This window comes from Lissotriton helveticus, chromosome 9 (genome assembly GCF_964261635.1).
Source record: "Lissotriton helveticus chromosome 9, aLisHel1.1, whole genome shotgun sequence".
NCBI lineage: Eukaryota > Metazoa > Chordata > Amphibia > Caudata > Salamandridae > Lissotriton > Lissotriton helveticus.
The window spans coordinates 16,242,755-16,269,160 of NC_136070.1; positions in this window are offsets into that span (position 1 = coordinate 16,242,755).

Here is a 26,406-nt window from a genome sequence, read left to right on the forward strand (position 1 = left end):
TTCAGAGTGGAGCTTCAGAGTGCAGAGTGGAGCTTCAGAGTGGAGCTTCAGAGTGCAGAGTGGAGCTTCAGAGTGGAGCTTCAGAGTGCAGAGTGGAGCTTCAGAGTGCAGAGTGGAGCTTCAGAGTGCAGATTCAGAGTGGAGCTTCAGAGTGCAGAGTGGAGCTTCAGAGTGGAGCTTCAGAGTGCAGAGTGGAGCTTCAGAGTGGAGCTTCAGAGTGGAGCTTCAGAGTGGAGCTTCAGAGTGGAGCTTCAGAGTGGAGCTTCAGAGTGGAGCTTCAGAGTGGAGCTTCAGAGTGGAGCTTCAGAGTGGAGCTTCAGAGTGCAGCTTCAGAGTGGAGCTTCAGAGTGCAGAGTGGAGCTTCAGAGTGCAGATTCAGAGTGGAGCTTCAGAGTGCAGAGTGGAGCTTCAGAGTGGAGCTTCAGAGTGCAGAGTGGAGCTTCAGAGTGGAGCTTCAGAGTGCAGAGTGGAGCTTCAGAGTGGAGCTTCAGAGTGCAGAGTGGAGCTTCAGAGTGGAGCTTCAGAGTGCAGAGTGGAGCTTCAGAGTGGAGCTTCAGAGTGGAGCTTCAGAGTGGAGCTTCAGAGTGGAGCTTCAGAGTGGAGCTTCAGAGTGGAGCTTCAGAGTGGAGCTTCAGAGTGGAGCTTCAGAGTGCAGAGTGGAGCTTCAGAGTGCAGAGTGGAGCTTCAGAGTGGAGCTTCAGAGTGGAGCTTCAGAGTGGAGCTTCAGAGTGGAGCTTCAGAGTGGAGCTTCAGAGTGCAGAGTGGAGCTGCAGATTCAGAGTGGAGCTGCAGAGTGCAGATTCAGAGTGCAGAGTGGAGCTTCAGAGTGCAGATTCAGAGTGGAGCATCAGAGTGCAGATTCAGAGTGGAGCTTCAGAGTGCAGAGTGGAGCTTCAGAGTGCAGATTCAGAGTGGAGCTTCAGAGTGCAGAGTGGAGCTACAGAGTGCAGATTCAGAGTGGAGCTTCAGAGTGCAGAGTGGAGCTTCAGAGTGGAGCTTCAGAGTGCAGAGTGGAGCTTCAGAGTGCAGAGTGGAGCTTCAGAGTGGAGCTTCAGAGTGCAGAGTGGAGCTTCAGAGTGCAGAGTGGAGCTTCAGAGCGAAATCCTGTTGAGAACTGTAGGGTGCTTTGGGTCGGCCCTCGTCATTGATTGGCTGGCTCCGTAAACGGAGCCTTGCCATTGGACGAGGGGCCTGTCCGTCAATGCCGGACCAGACACGGGGGCGTTCCTGACATTCTTTGCCTTTTGCCAACGTCACGCGACGCCGGGAACGCCCCCGAGTCTGTTCCGGCATTGCCGGCACCTCCCTTGCTCTACTGTCATCACCACAACACTGCGCCCATTTTATCCCAAGCTAAACACTCGGAGAGGCGCAGTGACCGGGTCTTTGAAGGCCGCTCTCCCAATGAAAACAAGTTTTCTCTCCGAGTCAGCACGAGCAGGAAGACGAGCAGCGCGCCTCCCAGCTGGCCTCTCGCATCAGCATCCAGAGCTGCCCTGCGCGGTGTGTAGCTTCAGTGGAGCTTCAGAGTGCAGAGTGGAGCTTCAGAGTGGAGCTTCAGAGTGGAGCTTCAGAGTGGAGCTTCAGAGTGGAGCTTCAGAGTGGAGCTTCAGAGTGCAGAGTGGAGCTTCAGAGTGGAGCTTCAGAGTGGAGCTTCAGAGTGGAGCTTCAGAGTGGAGCTTCAGAGTGGAGCTTCAGAGTGCAGCTTCAGAGTGCAGCTTCAGAGTGGAGCTTCAGAGTGGAGCTTCAGAGTGGAGCTTCAGAGTGCAGATTCAGAGTGGAGCTTCAGAGTGCAGAGTGGAGCTTCAGAGTGCAGATTCAGAGTGGAGCTTCAGAGTGCAGAGTGGAGCTTCAGAGTGCAGAGTGGAGCTTCAGAGTGCAGAGTGGAGCTTCAGAGTGCAGAGTGGAGCTTCAGAGTGCAGAGTGGAGCTTCAGAGTGGAGCTTCAGAGTGCAGAGTGGAGCTTCAGAGTGCAGAGTGGAGCTTCAGAGTGGAGCTTCAGAGTGCAGAGTGGAGCTTCAGAGTGGAGCTTCAGAGTGCAGAGTGGAGCTTCAGAGTGGAGCTTCAGAGTGCAGAGTGGAGCTTCAGAGTGCAGAGTGGAGCTTCAGAGTGCAGAGTGGAGCTTCAGAGTGCAGAGTGGAGCTTCAGAGTGCAGAGTGGAGCTTCAGAGTGGAGCTTCAGAGTGGAGCTTCAGAGTGGAGCTTCAGAGTGGAGCTTCAGAGTGGAGCTTCAGAGTGGAGCTTCAGAGTGGAGCTTCAGAGTGGAGCTTCAGAGTGCAGAGTGGAGCTTCAGAGTGGAGCTTCAGAGTGGAGCTTCAGAGTGGAGCTTCAGAGTGCAGAGTGGAGCTTCAGAGTGCAGAGTGGAGCTTCAGAGTGCAGAGTGGAGCTTCAGAGTGGAGCTTCAGAGTGCAGAGTGGAGCTTCAGAGTGGAGCTTCAGAGTGGAGCTTCAGAGTGGAGCTTCAGAGTGGAGCTTCAGAGTGGAGCTTCAGAGTGGAGCTTCAGAGTGGAGCTTCAGAGTGGAGCTTCAGAGTGGAGCTTCAGAGTGCAGAGTGGAGCTTCAGAGTGCAGATTCAGAGTGGAGCTTCAGAGTGCAGAGTGGAGCTTCAGAGTGGAGCTTCAGAGTGCAGAGTGGAGCTTCAGAGTGGAGCTTCAGAGTGCAGAGTGGAGCTTCAGAGTGGAGCTTCAGAGTGGAGCTTCAGAGTGCAGAGTGGAGCTTCAGAGTGGAGCTTCAGAGTGGAGCTTCAGAGTGGAGCTTCAGAGTGGAGCTTCAGAGTGGAGCTTCAGAGTGCAGAGTGGAGCTTCAGAGTGCAGAGTGGAGCTTCAGAGTGCAGAGTGGAGCTTCAGAGTGGAGCTTCAGAGTGGAGCTTCAGAGTGCAGAGTGGAGCTTCAGAGTGGAGCTTCAGAGTGGAGCTTCAGAGTGGAGCTTCAGAGTGGAGCTTCAGAGTGCAGAGTGGAGCTTCAGAGTGCAGAGTGGAGCTTCAGAGTGGAGCTTCAGAGTGCAGAGTGGAGCTTCAGAGTGGAGCTTCAGAGTGGAGCTTCAGAGTGGAGCTTCAGAGTGGAGCTTCAGAGTGGAGCTTCAGAGTGGAGCTTCAGAGTGGAGCTTCAGAGTGGAGCTTTAGAGTGGAGCTTCAGAGTGGAGCTTCAGAGTGGAGCTTCAGAGTGGAGCTTCAGAGTGGAGCTTCAGAGTGGAGCTTCAGAGTGCAGATTCAGAGTGGAGCTTCAGAGTGCAGAGTGGAGCTTCAGAGTGCAGATTCAGAGTGGAGCTTCAGAGTGCAGAGTGGAGCTTCAGAGTGGAGCTTCAGAGTGCAGAGTGGAGCTTCAGAGTGGAGCTTCAGAGTGCAGAGTGGAGCTTCAGAGTGGAGCTTCAGAGTGGAGCTTCAGAGTGCAGAGTGGAGCTTCAGAGTGGAGCTTCAGAGTGGAGCTTCAGAGTGGAGCTTCAGAGTGCAGAGTGGAGCTTCAGAGTGCAGAGTGGAGCTTCAGAGTGCAGAGTGGAGCTTCAGAGTGGAGCTTCAGAGTGGAGCTTCAGAGTGGAGCTTCAGAGTGGAGCTTCAGAGTGGAGAGTGGAGCTTCAGAGTGGAGAGTGGAGCTTCAGAGTGGAGCTTCAGAGTGCAGAGTGGAGCTTCAGAGTGCAGAGTGGAGCTTCAGAGTGCAGAGTGGAGCTTCAGAGTGCAGATTCAGAGTGGAGCTTCAGAGTGGAGCTTCAGAGTGGAGCTTCAGAGTGGAGCTTCAGAGTGGAGCTTCAGAGTGGAGCTTCAGAGTGGAGCTTCAGAGTGGAGCTTCAGAGTGGAGCTTCAGAGTGGAGCTTCAGAGTGCAGATTCAGAGTGGAGCTTCAGAGTGGAGCATCAGAGTGCAGATTCAGAGTGGAGCTTCAGAGTGGAGCTTCAGAGTGCAGATTCAGAGTGGAGCTTCAGAGTGCAGAGTGGAGCTTCAGAGTGCAGAGTGGAGCTTCAGAGTGCAGATTCAGAGTGGAGCTTCAGAGTGCAGAGTGGAGCTTCAGAGTGGAGCTTCAGAGTGCAGAGTGGAGCTTCAGAGTGCAGAGTGGAGCTTCAGAGTGGAGCTTCAGAGTGCAGAGTGGAGCTTCAGAGTGGAGCTTCAGAGTGCAGAGTGGAGCTTCAGAGTGCAGAGTGGAGCTTCAGAGTGGAGCTTCAGAGTGCAGAGTGGAGCTTCAGAGTGCAGAGTGGAGCTTCAGAGTGGAGCTTCAGAGTGCAGAGTGGAGCTTCAGAGTGCAGAGTGGAGCTTCAGAGTGGAGCTTCAGAGTGCAGAGTGGAGCTTCAGAGTGGAGCTTCAGAGTGGAGCTTCAGAGTGGAGCTTCAGAGTGGAGCTTCAGAGTGGAGCTTCAGAGTGGAGCTTCAGAGTGGAGCTTCAGAGTGGAGCTTCAGAGTGGAGCTTCAGAGTGCAGAGTGGAGCTTCAGAGTGGAGCTTCAGAGTGGAGCTGCAGAGTGCAGAGTGGAGCTGCAGAGTGCAGATTCAGAGTGGAGCTTCAGAGTGCAGAGTGGAGCTTCAGAGTGGAGCTTCAGAGTGCAGAGTGGAGCTTCAGAGTGCAGAGTGGAGCTTCAGAGTGGAGCTTCAGAGTGCAGAGTGGAGCTTCAGAGTGGAGCTTCAGAGTGCAGAGTGGAGCTTCAGAGTGGAGCTTCAGAGTGCAGAGTGGAGCTTCAGAGTGGAGCTTCAGAGTGCAGAGTGGAGCTTCAGAGTGGAGCTTCAGAGTGCAGAGTGGAGCTTCAGAGTGCAGAGTGGAGCTTCAGAGTGGAGCTTCAGAGTGGAGCTTCAGAGTGGAGCTTCAGAGTGGAGCTTCAGAGTGGAGCTTCAGAGTGGAGCTTCAGAGTGGAGCTTCAGAGTGGAGCTTCAGAGTGGAGCTTCAGAGTGCAGATTCAGAGTGCAGAGTGGAGCTTCAGAGTGCAGAGTGGAGCTTCAGAGTGCAGAGTGGAGCTTCAGAGTGGAGCTTCAGAGTGGAGCTTCAGAGTGGAGCTTCAGAGTGGAGCTTCAGAGTGGAGATTCAGAGTGGAGATTCAGAGTGCAGAGTGGAGCTGCAGATTCAGAGTGGAGCTGCAGAGTGCAGATTCAGAGTGCAGAGTGGAGCTTCAGAGTGCAGATTCAGAGTGGAGCTTCAGAGTGCAGATTCAGAGTGGAGCTTCAGAGTGCAGAGTGGAGCTTCAGAGTGCAGATTCAGAGTGGAGCTTCAGAGTGCAGAGTGGAGCTTCAGAGTGGAGCTTCAGAGTGCAGAGTGGAGCTTCAGAGTGCAGAGTGGAGCTTCAGAGTGGAGCTTCAGAGTGCAGAGTGGAGCTTCAGAGTGCAGAGTGGAGCTTCAGAGTGCAGAGTGGAGCTTCAGAGTGGAGCTTCAGAGTGGAGCTTCAGAGTGGAGCTTCAGAGTGGAGCTTCAGAGTGGAGCTTCAGAGTGGAGCATCAGAGTGGAGCATCAGAGTGGAGCTTCAGAGTGGAGCTTCAGAGTGGAGCTTCAGAGTGGAGCTTCAGAGTGGAGCTTCAGAGTGGAGCTTCAGAGTGGAGCTTCAGAGTGGAGCATCAGAGTGGAGCTTCAGAGTGGAGCTTCAGAGTGGAGCATCAGAGTGGAGCTTCAGAGTGGAGCTTCAGAGTGGAGCTTCAGAGTGGAGCATCAGAGTGCAGAGTGGAGCTTCAGAGTGCAGAGTGGAGCTTCAGAGTGGAGCTTCAGAGTGCAGAGTGGAGCTTCAGAGTGGAGCTTCAGAGTGGAGCTTCAGAGTGGAGCTTCAGAGTGGAGCTTCAGAGTGGAGCTTCAGAGTGGAGCTTCAGAGTGGAGCTTCAGAGTGGAGCTTCAGAGTGGAGCTTCAGAGTGCAGAGTGGAGCTTCAGAGTGGAGCTTCAGAGTGGAGCTTCAGAGTGGAGCTTCAGAGTGGAGCTTCAGAGTGGAGCTTCAGAGTGGAGCTTCAGAGTGGAGCTTCAGAGTGGAGCTTCAGAGTGGAGCTTCAAAGTGGAGCTTCAGAGTGCAGAGTGGAGCTTCAGAGTGCAGAGTGGAGCTTCAGAGTGCAGAGTGGAGCTTCAGAGTGCAGAGTGGAGCTTCAGAGTGGAGCTTCAGAGTGCAGATTCAGAGTGGAGCTTCAGAGTGCAGATTCAGAGTGGAGCTTCAGAGTGCAGATTCAGAGTGGAGCTTCAGAGTGCAGAGTGGAGCTTCAGAGTGGAGCTTCAGAGTGGAGCTTCAGAGTGGAGCTTCAGAGTGGAGCTTCAGAGTGGAGCTTCAGAGTGGAGCTTCAGAGTGGAGCTTCAGAGTGGAGCTTCAGAGTGGAGCTTCAGAGTGCAGAGTGGAGCTTCAGAGTGGAGCTTCAGAGTGGAGCTTCAGAGTGGAGCTTCAGAGTGGAGCTTCAGAGTGGAGCTTCAGAGTGGAGCTTCAGAGTGGAGCTTCAGAGTGGAGCTTCAGAGTGGAGCATCAGAGTGGAGCTTCAGAGTGGAGCTTCAGAGTGGAGCTTCAGAGTGGAGCTTCAGAGTGGAGCTTCAGAGTGGAGCATCAGAGTGGAGCTTCAGAGTGGAGCTTCAGAGTGGAGCTTCAGAGTGGAGCATCAGAGTGCAGAGTGGAGCTTCAGAGTGCAGAGTGGAGCTTCAGAGTGGAGCTTCAGAGTGCAGAGTGGAGCTTCAGAGTGGAGCTTCAGAGTGCAGAGTGGAGCTTCAGAGTGGAGCTTCAGAGTGGAGCTTCAGAGTGGAGCTTCAGAGTGGAGCTTCAGAGTGGAGAGTGGAGCTTCAGAGTGGAGAGTGGAGCTTCAGAGTGGAGCTTCAGAGTGCAGAGTGGAGCTTCAGAGTGGAGCTTCAGAGTGCAGAGTGGAGCTTCAGAGTGCAGAGTGGAGCTTCAGAGTGCAGATTCAGAGTGGAGCTTCAGAGTGCAGAGTGGAGCTTCAGAGTGCAGATTCAGAGTGGAGCTTCAGAGTGCAGAGTGGAGCTTCAGAGTGGAGCTTCAGAGTGCAGAGTGGAGCTTCAGAGTGCAGAGTGGAGCTTCAGAGTGGAGCTTCAGAGTGCAGAGTGGAGCTTCAGAGTGGAGCTTCAGAGTGCAGAGTGGAGCTTCAGAGTGGAGCTTCAGAGTGCAGAGTGGAGCTTCAGAGTGGAGCTTCAGAGTGGAGCTTCAGAGTGGAGCTTCAGAGTGGAGCTTCAGAGTGGAGCTTCAGAGTGGAGCTTCAGAGTGGAGCTTCAGAGTGCAGAGTGGAGCTTCAGAGTGGAGCTTCAGAGTGCAGAGTGGAGCTTCAGAGTGGAGCTTCAGAGTGCAGAGTGGAGCTTCAGAGTGGAGCTTCAGAGTGCAGAGTGGAGCTTCAGAGTGGAGCTTCAGAGTGCAGAGTGGAGCTTCAGAGTGGAGCTTCAGAGTGCAGAGTGGAGCTTCAGAGTGGAGCTTCAGAGTGGAGCTTCAGAGTGGAGCTTCAGAGTGGAGCTTCAGAGTGGAGCTTCAGAGTGGAGCTTCAGAGTGGAGCTTCAGAGTGGAGCTTCAGAGTGGAGCTTCAGAGTGCAGCTTCAGAGTGGAGCTTCAGAGTGCAGCTTCAGAGTGGAGCTTCAGAGTGCAGCTTCAGAGTGGAGCTTCAGAGTGCAGAGTGGAGCTTCAGAGTGCAGCTTCAGAGTGGAGCTTCAGAGTGCAGAGTGGAGCTTCAGAGTGGAGCTTCAGAGTGCAGAGTGGAGCTTCAGAGTGGAGCTTCAGAGTGCAGAGTGGAGCTTCAGAGTGGAGCTTCAGAGTGGAGCTTCAGAGTGGAGCTTCAGAGTGGAGCTTCAGAGTGGAGCTTCAGAGTGGAGCTTCAGAGTGGAGCTTCAGAGTGCAGATTCAGAGTGCAGAGTGGAGCTTCAGAGTGCAGAGTGGAGCTTCAGAGTGCAGAGTGGAGCTTCAGAGTGCAGAGTGGAGCTTCAGAGTGGAGCTTCAGAGTGGAGCTTCAGAGTGGAGCTTCAGAGTGGAGCTTCAGAGTGGAGCTTCAGAGTGGAGATTCAGAGTGGAGCTTCAGAGTGCAGAGTGGAGCTGCAGAGTGCAGATTCAGAGTGCAGAGTGGAGCTTCAGAGTGCAGATTCAGAGTGGAGCATCAGAGTGCAGATTCAGAGTGGAGCTTCAGAGTGCAGAGTGGAGCTTCAGAGTGCAGATTCAGAGTGGAGCTTCAGAGTGCAGAGTGGAGCTTCAGAGTGCAGATTCAGAGTGGAGCTTCAGAGTGCAGAGTGGAGCTTCAGAGTGGAGCTTCAGAGTGCAGAGTGGAGCTTCAGAGTGCAGAGTGGAGCTTCAGAGTGCAGAGTGGAGCTTCAGAGTGGAGCTTCAGAGTGCAGAGTGGAGCTTCAGAGTGCAGAGTGGAGCTTCAGAGTGCAGAGTGGAGCTTCAGAGTGGAGCTTCAGAGTGGAGCTTCAGAGTGGAGCTTCAGAGTGGAGCTTCAGAGTGGAGCTTCAGAGTGGAGCTTCAGAGTGCAGCTTCAGAGTGCAGAGTGGAGCTTCAGAGTGCAGCTTCAGAGTGCAGAGTGGAGCTTCAGAGTGCAGAGTGGAGCTTCAGAGTGCAGAGTGGAGCTTCAGAGTGCAGAGTGGAGCTTCAGAGTGCAGAGTGGAGCTTCAGAGTGCAGCTTCAGAGTGGAGCTTCAGAGTGGAGCTTCAGAGTGGAGCTTCAGAGTGGAGCTTCAGAGTGGAGCTTCAGAGTGGAGCTTCAGAGTGGAGCTTCAGAGTGCAGCTTCAGAGTGCAGAGTGGAGCTTCAGAGTGCAGCTTCAGAGTGCAGAGTGGAGCTTCAGAGTGCAGAGTGGAGCTTCAGAGTGCAGAGTGGAGCTTCAGAGTGCAGAGTGGAGCTTCAGAGTGCAGAGTGGAGCTTCAGAGTGCAGAGTGGAGCTTCAGAGTGTCAAGAGCAATGCCAATAGCTCTAACTTTAACAAAGGCAAAACCATTGCATTGTAAATGCTTGTTTGAAACATCTCCCACGTTTCTCTTCTTAAATGTTGCCTGGATGCTGTTAGCCGTGGTTGGCGCCAGGCGGTGCCAGAGTGCGCCTTGGCTCTGCCCGGCGGGCTGGGAGCAGGCTTCGGCACACAGTGCACGCACACACACATCATGCACAGTGGCACACACAACGCACATAGTCAAAGACCCGTACGCAGTGTCACACTGCCCCCTGCCCCTCCCGGCCCACGCGTCAGCCGCGGCCAGGCACCGGTTGTGAAAGTATGCGCCTTGGCACTGTTTGTGGCTCGCAGGGCCCGACTCCCGGCTGGCAGCAGGTCTTGGCACACAATGCAGACTCACACACACACATATATGCAGTGACACACACGCTACACATAGACAGGGCCCCATACACAGTGCCACGCTGCCCCCTGTCCCTCCTGGCACACGCGTCGGGCCGCGTTAGGCTCCAGGTTGTGCCCCTTGGTACTGTTTGTGGCGCGCGGGGCCCGGCTCCCGGCTGGCAGCAGGCCTCGGCGCGCACACATGTACAGTGGCACACGTTGCACACACACAGGGCCCCATACGCAGTGCCACACTGCCCCCTGCCCCACGCGTCAGCCATGGCCTGGCTCCGGGTTGTGCCCCTTGGCACTGTTTGTGGCGCGCGGGGCCCGGCTCCCGGCTGGCAGCAGGCCTCGGCATACACACACACATGTACAGTGGCACACGTTGCACACACACAGGGCCCCATACGCAGTGCCACGCTGCCCCCTGCCCCTCCTGGCACACGCGTCAGCCGCGGCCGGCTCCGGGTTGTGCCCCTTGGCACTGTTTGTGGCGCGCAGGGCCCGGCTCCGGCTGGCAGCAGGCCTCGGCGCGCACACATGTACAGTGGCACACGTTGCACACACACAGGGCCCCATACGCAGTGCCACACTGCCCCCTGCCCCACGCGTCAGCCATGGCCTGGCTCCGGGTTGTGCCCCTTGGCACTGTTTGTGGCGCGCGGGGCCCGGCTCCCGGCTGGCAGCAGGCCTCGGCATACACACACACATGTACAGTGGCACACGTTGCACACACACAGGGCCCCATACACAGTGCCACGCTGCCCCCTGCCCCTCCTGGCACACGCGTCAGCCGCGGCCGGCTCCGGGTTGTGCCCCTTGGCACTGTTTGTGGCGCGCAGGGCCCGGCTCCGGCTGGCAGCGGGCCTCGGCCCCCACACACACATGTACAGTGGCACACGTTGCACATAGACAGGGCCCCATACGCAGTGCCACACTGCCCCCTGCCCCACGCGTCAGCCGCGGCCAGGCGGTAGGTTGTGCCCCTTGGCACTGTTTGTGGCGCGCAGGGCCCGGCTCCCGGCTGGCAGCAGGCCTCGGCATACACACACACACATGTACAGTGGCACACACATTGCACATTTACAAGGCCCCATACACAGTGCCACACTGCCCCCTGCCCCACGCGTCAGCCGCGGCCGGCTCCGGGTTGTGCCCCTTGGCACTGTTTGTGGCGCGCAGAGCCCGGCTCCGGCTGGCTCCGGGCCTCGGCGCACACACACACATGCACAGTGGCACACACATTGCACATTTACAAGGCCCCATACACAGTGCCACACTGCCCCCTGCCCCACGCGTCAGCCGCGGCCGGCTCCGGGTTGTGCCCCTTGGCACTGTTTGTGGCGCGCAGGGCCCGGCTCCCGGCTGGCAGCGGGCCTCGGCACACACATACACATGTACAGTGGCACACGTTGCACACACACAGGGCCCCATACGCAGTGCCACACTGCCCCCTGCCCCACGCGTCAGCCGCGGCCAGGCGGTAGGTTGTGCCCCTTGGCACTGTTTGTGGCGCGCGGGGCCCGGCTCCCGGCTGGCAGCGGGCCTCGCCCCCCACACACACATGTACAGTGGCACACGTTGCACACACACAGGGCCCCATACGCAGTGCCACACTGTCCCCTGCCCCCGCGTCAGCCTCGGCCGGCTGCAGGTTGTGCCCCTTGGCACTGTTTGTGGCGCGCAGGGCCCGGCTGGCAGCAGGCCTCGGCGCGCACACATGTACAGTGGCACACGTTGCACACACACAGGGCCCCATACGCAGTGCCACACTGCCCCCTGCCCCAAGCGTCAGCCGCGGCCGGCTCCGGGTTGTGCCCCTTGGCACTGTTTGTGGCGCGCGGGGCCCGGCTCCGGCTGGCAGCGGGCCTCGGCACACAATGCCGACTCACGCTGGGATTTGGCAACAAATCAATCCTGTGAAACGCGCTCTCATCAGCGGCGCATTTAGCGCCACAATCAACAATCAGCGCGCCCTGGCCTCGACCCACGGGCTGGAGACCCACAATCTCCTGCGATGAAAGGCGGCGCAGATGAGCCCTCGGAGCCGCGCCGGCCTTGATGGGGATGATTTCTGAGGCATTAAATGACGATATGCAAATGAGCCCTCGGCGGCGCTGGCGCAGGCAGGTGACAGGTGCAGCCGCCCTGGGCCGCTGCCTGACTCTGCCACGGGCGCCGGCGCAGGCGGGCAGCAGCGGCGCGTGGGCGAGCAGTGGCAGGCCTGTGTGAGGGCGAGGAGGGTCCAGGGCCTCTGCAGGAGTGAGGAGTGCCAGACCTGTGTGTGGACGAGGAGTGCCAGACCTGTGTGTGGACAAGGAGTGCCAGACCTGTGTGTGGACAAGGAGTGCCAGACCTGTGTGTGAGGAGGAGTGCCAGACCTGTGTGTGAGGCAGAGTCACAGGCCTCTGCAGGAACAAGGAGTGTCAGACCTGTGTGTGGACGAGGAGTGCCAGACCTGTGTGTGGACGAGGAGTGCCAGACCTGTGTGTGGACGAGGAGTGCCAGACCTGTGTGTGGACGAGGAGTGCCAGACCTGTGTGTTAAGTGGAGTTACAGGCCTCCGCAGGAGCAAGGAGTGTTAGACATGTGTGTGAGTGAGGAGTGCCAAGCCTGTGTGTGAGGCAGAGACACAGGCCTCTGCAGAAACAAGGAGTCTCAGACCTGTGTGTGGATGAGGTGTGCAACACCTGAGTGTGGACGAGGAGTGCCAGACCTGTGTGTGGACGAGGAGTGCCAGACCTGTGTGTGGACGAGGAGTGCCAGACCTGTGTGTGGACGAGGAGTGCCAGGCCTGTGTGTGAGGAGGAGTGCCAGGCCTGTGTGTGGACGAGGAGTGCCAGACCTGTGTGTGGACGAGGAGTGCCAGACCTGTGTGTGGACGAGGAGTGCCACATCTGTGTGTGGATGAGGAGTGCCAGACCTGTGGGTGGACAAGGATTGCCAGACATGTGTATGGACGAGGAGTGCAAGACCTGTGTTATGTGGAGTCACAGGAGTCCGCAAGAGCCGGGAGTGCCAGGCCTGTGTGTGAACGAGGAGTGCCAGACCTGTGTGTGAACGAGGAGTGCCAGACCTGTGTGTGGGCGAGGAGGCAACATACTGAGGAGGGTCCAGGGCCTCTGCAGGAGTGAGGAGTGCCAGACCTGTGTGTGGACAAGGAGTCACAGGCCTCCGCAGGAGCTGGGAGTGCCAGGCCTGTGTGTGAACGAGGAGTGCCAAGCCTGTGTGTGGATGAGGAGTGCCAAGCCTGTGGGTGGATAAGGATTGCCAGGCCTGTGTGTGAACGAGGAGTGCCAAGCCTGTGGGTGGACAAGGATTGCCAGACCTGTGTGTGGACGAGGAGTGTCAGACCTGTGTGTGGACGAGGAGTGCCAAGCCTGTGGGTGGACGAGCAGTGCCAGACCTGTGTGTTAAGTGGAGTCACAGGCCTCCGCAGGAGCGAGGAGTGCCAGACATGTGTGTGGACGAGGAGTGCCCAGCCTGTCGGTGGACAAGGATTGCCAGACCTGTGTGTGGACGAGGAGTGTCAGACCTGTGTGTGGACGAGGAGTGCCAAGCCTGTGGGTGGACGAGCAGTGCCAGACCTGTGTGTTAAGTGGAGTCACAGGCCTCCGCAGGAGCGAGGAGTGCCAGACCTGTGTGTGAGCGAGGAGTGCCAGACCTGTGTGTTAAGTGGAGTCACAGTCCTCCGCAGGAGCGAGGAGTGCCAGACCTGTGTGTGAACGAGGAGTGCCAAGCCTGTGTGTGAGGCAGAGACACAGGCCTCTGCAGGAACAAGGAGTGTCAGGCCTGTGTGTGGATGAGGAGTGCCAAGCCTGTGCGTGAGGCAGAGACACAGGCCTCTGCAGGAAAAAGGAGTGTCAAACCTGTGTGTGGATGAGGAGTGCCAAGCCTGTGGGTGGACAAGGATTGCCAGACCTGTGTGTGGACAAGGAGTGCCAGACCTGTGTTATGTGGAGTCACAGGACTCCGCAGGAGCGGGGAGTGCCAGGCCTGTGTGTGAACGAGGAGTGCCAGACCTGTGTGTGAGCGAGCAGTGACAGGTCTGTGTGTGGACGAGGAATGCCAAGCCTGTGTGTGGACGAGGAGTGCCAGACCTGTGTGTGGACAAGGAGTGTCAGACCTGTGTGTGGACGAGCAGTGCCAGGTCTGTGTGTGGACGAGGAGTGCCAGACCTGTGTGTGGACAAGGAGTGTCAGACCTGTGTGTGGACGAGCAGTGCCAGGTCTGTGTGTGGACAAGGAGTGCCAGACCTGTGTGTGGACGAGGAGTGCCAGACCTGTGTGTGGACAAGGAGTGTCAGACCTGTGTGTGGACGAGCAGTGCCAAGTCTGTGTGTGGACGAGGAGTGCCAAGCCTGTGTGTGAGGAGGAGTGCCAGACCTGTGTGTGAGGCAGAGTCACAGGCCTCTGCAGGAACAAGGAGTGTCAGACCTGTGTGTGGACGAGGAGTGCCAAGCCTGTGGGTGGATAAGGATTGCCAGACCTGTGTGTGGACGAGGAGTGCCAGACCTGTGTGTTATGTGGAGTCACAGGCCTCCGCAGGAGCTGGGAGTGCCAGGCCTGTGTGGGAGAAGGAGTGCCAGGCCTGTGTGTGAACGAGGAGTGCCAAGCCTGTGTGTGGATGAGGAGTGCCAAGCCTGTGGGTGGACAAGGATTGCCAGACCTGTGTGTGGACCAGATGTGCCAGACATGTGTGTGGACGAGGAGTGCCTCACCTGTGTGTGGACGAGGAGTGCCAGGTCTGTGTTTGGACGAGGAGTGTCAGGCCTGTGTGTGAACGAGGAGTGCCAAGCCTGTGTGTGAGGCAGAGACACAGGCCTCTGCAGAAACAAGGAGTGTCAGACCTGTGTGTGGATGAGGAGTGCCAAGCCTGTGTGTGAGGCAGAGACACAGGCCTCTGCAGGAACAAGGAGTGTCAGACCTGTGTGTGGATGAGGAGTGCCAAGCCTGTGGGTGGACAAGGATTGCCAGACCTGTGTGTGGACGAGGAGTGCCAGACCTGTGTTATGTGGAGTCACAGGACTCCGCAGGAGCGGGGAGTGCCAGGCCTGTGTGTGAACGAGGAGTGCCAGACCTGTGTGTGAACGAGGAGTGCCAGACCTGTGTGAGGACAAGGAGTGCCAGACCTGTGTGTGGACAAGGAGTGCCAGACCTGTGTGTTATGTGGTGTCACAGTCCTCCACGGGAGCAAGGAGTGCCAGACGTTTGTGTGGCCGAGGAGTGCCAGACCTGTGTGTTATGTGGAGTCACAGGCCTCTGCAGGAATGGGGAGTGCCAGGTCTGTGTGTGAGGAGGAGTTACGAGCCCCCTCAGGAGCAAGGAGTGTCAAGCCCGTTGTGGACGAGGAGTGCCAGGCCTGGGTGAGGGCAAAGAGTGACAGACCTGTGGTGGACTAGGAGTGCCAGACCTGTGTATGGACGAGGAGTGCCAGACCTGTGTGTGGACGAGGAGTGCCAGACCTGTGTGTGGACGAGGAGTGCCAGACCTGTGTGTGGATGAGGAGTGCCAGGCCTGTGTGTGAACGAGGAGTGCCAGGCCTGGGTGAGGGCGAAGAGTGACAGACCTGTGGTGGACAAGGAGTGCCAGACCTGTGTGTGGACGAGGAGTGCCAGACCTGTGTGTGGACGAGGAGTGCCAGACCTGTGTGTGGATGAGGAATGCCAGGCCTGTGTGTGGACAAGAAGTGCCAGACCTGTGTGTGAACGAGGAGTGCCAGACCTGTGTGTGGACGAGGAGTGCCAGACCTGTGTGTGGACGAGGAGTGCCAGACCTGTGTGTGGACGAGGAGTGCCAGACCTGTGTGTGGATGAGGAATGCCAGGCCTGTGTGTGGACAAGAAGTGCCAGACCTGTGTGTGAACGAGGAGTGCCAGACCTGTGTGTGGATGAGGAGTGCCAGGCCTGTGTGTGGACAAGAAGTGCCAGACCTGTGTGTGAACGAGGAGTGCCAGACCTGTGTGTGGACAAGGAGTGCCAGACCTGTGTGTGGACGAGGAGTGCCAGACCTGTGTGTGGACGAGGAGTGCCAGACCTGTGTGTGGACGAGGAGTGCCAGACCTGTGTGTGGACGAGGAGTGCCAGACCTGTGTGTGAACGAGGAGTGCCAGGACTGGGTGAGGGCGAAGAGTGACAGACCTGTGGTGGACAAGGAGTGCCAGACCTGTGTGTGGACGAGGAGTGCCAGACCTGTGTGTGGATGAGGAATGCCAGGCCTGTTTGTGGACAAGAAGTGCCAGACCTGTGTGTGAACGAGGAGTGCCAGACCTGTGTGTGGATGAGGAGTGCCAGGCCTGTGTGTGGACAAGAAGTGCCAGACCTGTGTGTGAACGAGGAGTGCCAGACCTGTGTGTGGACAAGGAGTGCCAGACCTGTGTGTTATGTGGTGTCACAGACCTCCACGGGAGCAAGGAGTGCCAGACGTTTGTGTGGCCGAGGAGTGCCAGACCTGTGTGTGGACGAGGAGCGCCAGACTTGTGTGTGGACAAGGAGTGCCAGACCTGTGTGTGGCCGAGGAGTGCCAGACCTGTGTGTGGACGAGGAGTGCCAGGCCTGTATGTGGACAAGAAGTGCCAGACCTGTGTGTGAACGAGGAGTGCCAGACTTGTGTGTGGACAAGGAGTGCCAGACCTGTGTGTTATGTGGTGTCACAGACCTCCACGGGAGCAAGGAGTGCCAGACGTTTGTGTGGCCGAGGAGTGCCAGACCTGTGTGTGGACGAGGAGCGCCAGACTTGTGTGTGGACAAGGAGTGCCAGACCTGTGTGTGGCCGAGGAGTGCCAAGCCTGTGTGTGGATGAGGAGTGCCAAGCCTGTGGGTGGACAAGGATTGCCAGACCTGTGTGTGGACCAGATGTGCCAGACATGTGTGTGGACGAGGAGTGCCTCACCTGTGTGTGGACGAGGAGTGCCAGGTCTGTGTTTGGACGAGGAGTGTCAGGCCTGTGTGTGAACGAGGAGTGCCAAGCCTGTGTGTGAGGCAGAGACACAGGCCTCTGCAGGAACAAGGAGTGTCAGACCTGTGTGTGGATGAGGAGTGCCAAGCCTGTGTGTGAGGCAGAGACACAGGCCTCTGCAGGAACAAGGAGTGTCAGACCTGTGTGTGGATGAGGAGTGCCAAGCCTGTGGGTGGACAAGGATTGCCAGACCTGTGTGTGGACGAGGAGTGCCAGACCTGTGTTATGTGGAGTCACAGGACTCCGCAGGAGTGAGGAGTGCCAGGCCTGTGTGTGAACGAGGAGTGCCAGACCTGTGTGTGGACGAGGAGTGCCAGACCTGTGTGTGAACGAGGAGTGCCAGACCTGTGTGTGGACAAGGAGTGCCAGACCTGTGTGTGGACAAGGAGTGCCAGACCTGTGTGTTATGTGGTGTCACAGTCCTCCACGGGAGCAAGGAGTGCCAGACGTTTGTGTGGCCGAGGAGTGCCAGACCTGTGTGTTATGTGGAGTCACAGGCCTCTGCAGGAATGGGGAGTGCCAGGTCTGTGTGTGAGGAGGAGTCACGAGCCCCCTCAGGAGCAAGGAGTGTCAAGCCCGTTGTGGACGAGGAGTGCCAGGCCGGGGTGAGGGCAAAGAGTGACAGACCTGTGGTGGACAAGGAGTGCCAGACCTGTGTGTGGACGAGGAGTGCCAGACCTGTGTGTGGACGAGGAGTGCCAGACCTGTGTGTGGACGAGGAGTGCCAGACCTGTGTGTGGACGAGGAGTGCCAGACCTGTGTGTGGATGAGGAGTGCCAGGCCTGTGTGTGAACGAAGAGTGCCAGGCCTGGGTGACGGCGAAGAGTGACAGACCTGTGGTGGACAAGGAGTGCCAGACCTGTGTGTGGACGAGGAGTGCCAGACCTCTGTGTGGACGAGGAGTGCCAGACCTGTGTGTGGACGAAGAGTGCCAGACCTGTGTGTGGATGAGGAATGCCAGGCCTGTGTGTGGACAAGAAGTGCCAGACCTGTGTGTGAATGAGGAGTGCCAGGCCTGGGTGAGGGCGAAGAGTGACAGACCTGTGGTGGACAAGGAGTGCCAGACCTGTGTGTGGACGAGGAGTGCCAGACCTGTGTGTGGACGAGGAGTGCCAGACCTGTGTGTGGACGAGGAGTGCCAGACCTGTGTGTGGATGAGGAATGCCAGGCCTGTGTGTGGACAAGAAGTGCCAGACCTTTGTGTGAACGAGGAGTGCCAGACCTGTGTGTGGATGAGGAGTGCCAGGCCTGTGTGTGGACAAGAAGTGCCAGACCTGTGTGTGAACGAGGAGTGCCAGACCTGTGTGTGGACAAGGAGTGCCAGACCTGTGTGTGGACAAGGAGTGCCAGACCTGTGTGTGGATGAGGAGTGCCAGACCTGTGTGTGGACGAGGAGTGCCAGACCTGTGTGTGGACGAGGAGTGCCAGACCTGTGTGTGGATGAGGAGTGCCAGGCCTGTGTGTGAACGAGGAGTGCCAGGCCTGGGTGAGGGCGAAGAGTGACAGACCTGTGGTGGACAAGGAGTGCCAGACCTGTGTGTGGACGAGGAGTGCCAGACCTGTGTGTGGACGAGGAGTGCCAGACCTGTGTGTGGACGAGGAGTGCCAAACCTGTGTGTGGATGAGGAATGCCAGGCCTGTGTGTGGACAAGAAGTGCCAGACCTGTGTGTGAACGAGGAGTGCCAGACCTGTGTGTGGATGAGGAGTGCCAGGCCTGTGTGTGGACAAGAAGTGCCAGACCTGTGTGTGAACGAGGTGTGCCAGACCTGTGTGTGGACAAGGAGTGCCAGACCTGTGTGTTATGTGGAGTCACAGGCCTCCGCAGGAGCTGGGAGTGCCAGGCCTGTGTGGGAGAAGGAGTGCCAGGCCTGTGTGTGAACGAGGAGTGCCAAGCCTGTGTGTGGATGAGGAGTGCCAAGCCTGTGGGTGGACAAGGATTGCCAGACCTGTGTGTGGACCAGATGTGCCAGACATGTGTGTGGACGAGGAGTGCCTCACCTGTGTGTGGACGAGGAGTGCCAGGTCTGTGTTTGGACGAGGAGTGTCAGGCCTGTGTGTGAACGAGGAGTGCCAAGCCTGTGTGTGAGGCAGAGACACAGGCCTCTGCAGAAACAAGGAGTGTCAGACCTGTGTGTGGATGAGGAGTGCCAAGCCTGTGTGTGAGGCAGAGACACAGGCCTCTGCAGGAACAAGGAGTGTCAGACCTGTGTGTGGATGAGGAGTGCCAAGCCTGTGGGTGGACAAGGATTGCCAGACCTGTGTGTGGACGAGGAGTGCCAGACCTGTGTTATGTGGAGTCACAGGACTCCGCAGGAGCGGGGAGTGCCAGGCCTGTGTGTGAACGAGGAGTGCCAGACCTGTGTGTGAACGAGGAGTGCCAGACCTGTGTGTGGACAAGGAGTGCCAGACCTGTGTGTGGACAAGGAGTGCCAGACCTGTGTGTTATGTGGTGTCACAGTCCTCCACGGGAGCAAGGAGTGCCAGACGTTTGTGTGGCCGAGGAGTGCCAGACCTGTGTGTTATGTGGAGTCACAGGCCTCTGCAGGAATGGGGAGTGCCAGGTCTGTGTGTGAGGAGGAGTTACGAGCCCCCTCAGGAGCAAGGAGTGTCAAGCCCGTTGTGGACGAGGAGTGCCAGGCCTGGGTGAGGGCAAAGAGTGACAGACCTGTGGTGGACTAGGAGTGCCAGACCTGTGTATGGACGAGGAGTGCCAGACCTGTGTGTGGACGAGGAGTGCCAGACCTGTGTGTGGACGAGGAGTGCCAGACCTGTGTGTGGATGAGGAGTGCCAGGCCTGTGTGTGAACGAGGAGTGCCAGGCCTGGGTGAGGGCGAAGAGTGACAGACCTGTGGTGGACAAGGAGTGCCAGACCTGTGTGTTAAGTGGAGTCACAGGCCTCCGCAGGAGCGAGGAGTGCCAGACCTGTGTGTGAGCGAGGAGTGCCAGACCTGTGTGTTAAGTGGAGTCACAGTCCTCCGCAGGAGCGAGGAGTGCCAGACCTGTGTGTGAACGAGGAGTGCCAAGCCTGTGTGTGAGGCAGAGACACAGGCCTCTGCAGGAACAAGGAGTGTCAGGCCTGTGTGTGGATGAGGAGTGCCAAGCCTGTGCGTGAGGCAGAGACACAGGCCTCTGCAGGAAAAAGGAGTGTCAAACCTGTGTGTGGATGAGGAGTGCCAAGCCTGTGGGTGGACAAGGATTGCCAGACCTGTGTGTGGACAAGGAGTGCCAGACCTGTGTTATGTGGAGTCACAGGACTCCGCAGGAGCGGGGAGTGCCAGGCCTGTGTGTGAACGAGGAGTGCCAGACCTGTGTGTGAGCGAGCAGTGACAGGTCTGTGTGTGGACGAGGAATGCCAAGCCTGTGTGTGGACGAGGAGTGCCAGACCTGTGTGTGGACAAGGAGTGTCAGACCTGTGTGTGGACGAGCAGTGCCAGGTCTGTGTGTGGACGAGGAGTGCCAGACCTGTGTGTGGACAAGGAGTGTCAGACCTGTGTGTGGACGAGCAGTGCCAGGTCTGTGTGTGGACAAGGAGTGCCAGACCTGTGTGTGGACGAGGAGTGCCAGACCTGTGTGTGGACAAGGAGTGTCAGACCTGTGTGTGGACGAGCAGTGCCAAGTCTGTGTGTGGACGAGGAGTGCCAAGCCTGTGTGTGAGGAGGAGTGCCAGACCTGTGTGTGAGGCAGAGTCACAGGCCTCTGCAGGAACAAGGAGTGTCAGACCTGTGTGTGGACGAGGAGTGCCAAGCCTGTGGGTGGATAAGGATTGCCAGACCTGTGTGTGGACGAGGAGTGCCAGACCTGTGTGTTATGTGGAGTCACAGGCCTCCGCAGGAGCTGGGAGTGCCAGGCCTGTGTGGGAGAAGGAGTGCCAGGCCTGTGTGTGAACGAGGAGTGCCAAGCCTGTGTGTGGATGAGGAGTGCCAAGCCTGTGGGTGGACAAGGATTGCCAGACCTGTGTGTGGACCAGATGTGCCAGACATGTGTGTGGACGAGGAGTGCCTCACCTGTGTGTGGACGAGGAGTGCCAGGTCTGTGTTTGGACGAGGAGTGTCAGGCCTGTGTGTGAACGAGGAGTGCCAAGCCTGTGTGTGAGGCAGAGACACAGGCCTCTGCAGAAACAAGGAGTGTCAGACCTGTGTGTGGATGAGGAGTGCCAAGCCTGTGTGTGAGGCAGAGACACAGGCCTCTGCAGGAACAAGGAGTGTCAGACCTGTGTGTGGATGAGGAGTGCCAAGCCTGTGGGTGGACAAGGATTGCCAGACCTGTGTGTGGACGAGGAGTGCCAGACCTGTGTTATGTGGAGTCACAGGACTCCGCAGGAGCGGGGAGTGCCAGGCCTGTGTGTGAACGAGGAGTGCCAGACCTGTGTGTGAACGAGGAGTGCCAGACCTGTGTGAGGACAAGGAGTGCCAGACCTGTGTGTGGACAAGGAGTGCCAGACCTGTGTGTTATGTGGTGTCACAGTCCTCCACGGGAGCAAGGAGTGCCAGACGTTTGTGTGGCCGAGGAGTGCCAGACCTGTGTGTTATGTGGAGTCACAGGCCTCTGCAGGAATGGGGAGTGCCAGGTCTGTGTGTGAGGAGGAGTTACGAGCCCCCTCAGGAGCAAGGAGTGTCAAGCCCGTTGTGGACGAGGAGTGCCAGGCCTGGGTGAGGGCAAAGAGTGACAGACCTGTGGTGGACTAGGAGTGCCAGACCTGTGTATGGACGAGGAGTGCCAGACCTGTGTGTGGACGAGGAGTGCCAGACCTGTGTGTGGACGAGGAGTGCCAGACCTGTGTGTGGATGAGGAGTGCCAGGCCTGTGTGTGAACGAGGAGTGCCAGGCCTGGGTGAGGGCGAAGAGTGACAGACCTGTGGTGGACAAGGAGTGCCAGACCTGTGTGTGGACGAGGAGTGCCAGACCTGTGTGTGGACGAGGAGTGCCAGACCTGTGTGTGGATGAGGAATGCCAGGCCTGTGTGTGGACAAGAAGTGCCAGACCTGTGTGTGAACGAGGAGTGCCAGACCTGTGTGTGGACGAGGAGTGCCAGACCTGTGTGTGGACGAGGAGTGCCAGACCTGTGTGTGGACGAGGAGTGCCAGACCTGTGTGTGGATGAGGAATGCCAGGCCTGTGTGTGGACAAGAAGTGCCAGACCTGTGTGTGAACGAGGAGTGCCAGACCTGTGTGTGGATGAGGAGTGCCAGGCCTGTGTGTGGACAAGAAGTGCCAGACCTGTGTGTGAACGAGGAGTGCCAGACCTGTGTGTGGACAAGGAGTGCCAGACCTGTGTGTGGACGAGGAGTGCCAGACCTGTGTGTGGACGAGGAGTGCCAGACCTGTGTGTGGACGAGGAGTGCCAGACCTGTGTGTGGACGAGGAGTGCCAGACCTGTGTGTGAACGAGGAGTGCCAGGACTGGGTGAGGGCGAAGAGTGACAGACCTGTGGTGGACAAGGAGTGCCAGACCTGTGTGTGGACGAGGAGTGCCAGACCTGTGTGTGGATGAGGAATGCCAGGCCTGTGTGTGGACAAGAAGTGCCAGACCTGTGTGTGAACGAGGAGTGCCAGACCTGTGTGTGGACAAGGAGTGCCAGACCTGTGTGTTATGTGGTGTCACAGACCTCCACGGGAGCAAGGAGTGCCAGACGTTTGTGTGGCCGAGGAGTGCCAGACCTGTGTGTGGACGAGGAGCGCCAGACTTGTGTGTGGACAAGGAGTGCCAGACCTGTGTGTGGCCGAGGAGTGCCAGACCTGTGTGTGGACGAGGTGTGGTAAATAAATAAATAATACCCTATTTTTGACTAGACTTATAGCATAACAGATAGCTCAATAAAATAAGAGTCAAGATTCGAGGTAGTAGGAGTTTCTGCAGGTTTATTACAGCATAAGGACAGGATCAGGACAACCTGCATAGGAACAGAATGACAGGGCCCAGCAGGACAAAAGAGGCCCAGCAGGGGAAAAGAGGCCCAGCAGCTGCTGGGGCTAGGTCTGGGATGAGCGCGCTAACATTTAATAACAAAACATTGACTTATATACATAGCGCAAACACATAGCATTACATTGCAGTAGGCGTAACAGTAGGTGGAGTAGAAGGCGTGACGCGTAGCAGTCGCGAGAGATAACAGTAATAAGAGGTGTAACTGGGAGTTTACTTAGACATGTGATGCAAAACGTAACAGAATATGTCATGAATGGGCGGAAACATTGGAGGGGGCTACCTAAGGAGCCGGGACCTCTAACCTAATGGTGCGCGAAAACTAGCAATGACGCGTTACTAGGAGAAGCTGGGGGCTACGAACTCTGTGCTAGGAGCAGAGACTAGAGTCTGAAGGGTCGGAGCGACATGTACCTAAACCCTATCTGGTATCTACTGTTTAGGGAACATGTTGATATAAACTAGAAGTCATGAGGGGAAAAGCTAACTTGACTCTAAGACTGGACCATGCATTATTCTACATGTAGTGCGTGAAGAATATTAAATGACCATTAAATACAGTATTTCTCTAACATGGAGACGAGAAGGCTAGACAATGACGGAAACTATTGATGCAGTTCAGTAGCTTAGGAATGCAGAGGAGGAGGACTGAACTGATAGCAGGAACTATAACATACTTTTGGCAGACTCAGAGGCAGAGCCGGGGTGCACCGGGCACTGCAAGGCAGGAAATAAGTGAAGGGTCGAGGATACAGGTGGGGGCTGTATCGCTCCTCAGCGAGGCTTTCAGGAGACAGGAGCTGAATCTGTGGTCCGGGCCCTTTTGAGGCCTGGAAACGGGGACTTTATAATTGAATAACGTGCACACTGAGAAACGTGGCAACATTACTTACATAGGCCTGATATTCGTAGTATTCACGAAGACTGGAAACTAACATACCAGAGGTGGACACAACTGTAATTGCGTCTTTAATCAGAAATGGGGAATAACATATGCATATTGATCATGCACACATAACATATGATGGATGAGGCGTAGGGACACAGAACATGGCAAAATTTACTTTTCCACATTCCCTCCTTGTCACTACGTTTCCATCAGGAAACATCAATATTCATGATACCATCTATCATTTCATACAGTACCATTTGCTCGTCTCGAATTGTCTTGGAACGGGATTTAGAACAGGGCTTGGGACTGGGAATACAAGAGGTAGCACACATGCTGCAAATCGCAGGGCCACATTGTATACAGAGGCAGCAGCTAAATATGATCGCTACTGCAATACCTAAAAAGAACAGGACTTTCCATCCCCATGCGGAAATTATATTCCAGAACCAACCGGACCATGTCCAGGTGCCTGGATCTTGGTGTAACAGATGGGCAATTTTATGGAGTCTGGTTATAGCTGAATAAACAGACGGCGCGTTATTTGGAATGAAAATACAACAACTGGATCCGAGAACTCTACAGGCCCCGCCCCTATCGGCCAGTATGACGTCAAGGACGAGACGATTCTGTAAAACGACAATTCTCATAAAGGATTGTTCTTCAGTTAAGTTACCTAGAGCGGAGGCAGTCTCATCTACTACTGCTTCAAGGGTTCTTGTTAACCTACGGATTAGCTTACTATTTACAACTGTGCCTAAATAAGGGAAAACACCTTTATCTATATCAATGAATTGCTCTGCGGCGGTTTCAGTATAATCGACAATCGGGAGATTTCTCTTGTGTCTGGTATGTACTAGGAAGGAATTCCTATGATAGTCAGGTGGGGCTAGGAAAACAGGTGGCAGTAGGAAAGCAATGTAACAGGTTCCCTCCCAATCGAGGGGCAGACGGACATATGCAGTTTGACCACAAATAAAATAAGAATGACGTGAAGCTTTGAAAATAGATTTCCCACTGTCACTATACTGGATAACAGTAGTACATTCACTATGACCTATATGTACAGAACCATAACTACGGACACATAATTCGCCTTTGACTGGTAGTACTGAAATAGCGGGTGAGTCTGGAGTAGTATCAGACTGAACATTCAGAACCATGAAATTCGACGAATAATTTCCTAAATTATATACTTCATTTTCTAAATCTAAACCTGTTCTGTGGGGGAGACCTTGCTTGTCTGGGAAACATGTACTGTTAAGAAAAGACATATCTGTTGAGGATGACGTTAACGTGGACCATGCTCCACACGAACCATTGTGTGAGAATGGATAAGGAAAGAGTGGCAGAACTCCCTTCGGTGTCTGAAAAGGGGGGAGTCGACCACACACCCAACAATTAGTGGCATTGCTGGTCTGGTGTGAATAATGTAACATACGGATAAATGTGTTATTACGCATGGCGAGGCGGTATGCATATTCGTGAGGAGGCAGATCACTAAACGTGTGCTCTACTGTAGCATGAGCAGACATATTTACATGAGGAACTGAAAAACACAGATAGAAAGCATAGCTGGTGCAGGAAATCATTATGCTGAGAAATAATACGAAACTCAGAAAAACGATACATTTGATTGAGCTTTGACTGACTCTCTCACTATGGGGGTCTATTTTATACATGTCAGAAACAGTCTAACCGTTTCACCTAGGGGAGGACTTATACAATCAAACTGGCTGACTTATTAGACCTGAGCTTTAACTTATACTCCTGTTGCGGAGTTTTCTCTAACAAGGGAGGGGTTGTAATAATGTCTTGTGCGGGACAGTCCTTTAAAACAATGTTCTGGCAATCCTTCGAATCCTGGGAAATGTTCTTGGAAATGTTTTTGAAGACTGGTTTCGATCCTTTGAAAAGTTTTACATGAGAAAGGTGGACCCACCCCTTCCTGCCTTCCAACTTGACGGCAGTTCGGGTGGTCAAGAGGACCTGACGTGGCTCCTTCCAACGTGGTTCCAGCGGACTTGATCTGTCAAAATTTCTGATCATCACAAGGGAGCCTGGAACGATCTCGTGCGGTGCCACCTCGGTATTGTCTGGAAATGCGGCGGCAACCTGTGAACGACATGAGTTGAGGGCAGACATCAAGGAAGCTAGGTAATCTGTCAGCATATTACATGAAACATCGGTAATACTTCGGGGTCTAGGAGTACCCCACATATTAGGGGGGCGGCCGAATACGACCTCATACGGGGACAGACCTGATCTGGAATGTGCGACCATGCGCATGTAAAACAGAGCGACTGGCAAAGCTACTAACCAGTCCACACCCTTGTCTTTACAGACTTTTGCTATACGGAGTTTCAGAGTCTGATTATGCCTTTCGACTAGTCCAGCTGCTTCTGGATGGCGTACACAATGGAACTTCCACTGGTACCCTAACAACAGGGAAACGTGTTTCATGAGTTCAGATGAGAATGGCTGGCCGTTATCAGAATATACGACTCTAGGGAGTCCATATCTAGGGAAGAATTCACGAACCAACTGCTTGGCAGTGGTCGCGGCTGTGTAATCTGGGACTGGATATGCTTCTGTCCACCTGGACAAAGCGCATACAACTACAAGGACATACTTGAAACCTCGACATCGCTCCATCTGAATATAATCCATCTGGAGGACCTCAAAAGGGTGGTCAGGGGGCTGGAAACCACCTTGTTCCACCGGGACACTTTTACCTGGATTAAACTGACAACATATCATACAGGTACGGACTTTCTGCTTGGCTGCAGCTCGTAAATGCTTGTTGAACCAAATGTTCTGGATACTGTCTAACATAGCTTTTTCTCCTAAATGTGCTGGACTATGTGCGGTATTGATAATGACTTGAACCATAGAATCGGGGAGAAACCATGTGGCTCTACCCTTCGTTACCCATCCCTGATCTGTCTGGACCCCTCCTTGTACAGACCATTTCTTGATTTCATCGGGAGTAGCATGTGACTGGATATCTATGACATCTTGAGTAGGGTCCTTAACTGTCATGCATGTAATCGGATCCGGAGTATGTGTCATATTAACTGGAATGTCTGGAGTCTGTGCTGTAAGCTTGGCTGTGCGGTCTGCTAAATCATTACCTTGGGAAATAATGTCAGTGACTTTCGTATGTGCTTTGCACTTCATGATAGCAATAGATGTCGGTAAATGTATGGCATCTAACAGGGCTTGAATAAGGAGACCATGTTGAATCTTGGTTCCATGAGAAGTCATAAAACCTCTCTCCTGCCAGAGCACCCCGAAGTCGTGTACAACTCCGAATGCGTAACGTGAATCTGTGTAAACATTAACCTTCAGGTTCTTGGCATGTATACAGGCTTGTGTCAGAGCGACTAGCTCTGCTGCTTGAGCGGACAGAGTACCAATACGGTGTGTTTCAATAACTTCAGTGTCAGTAGTCACTG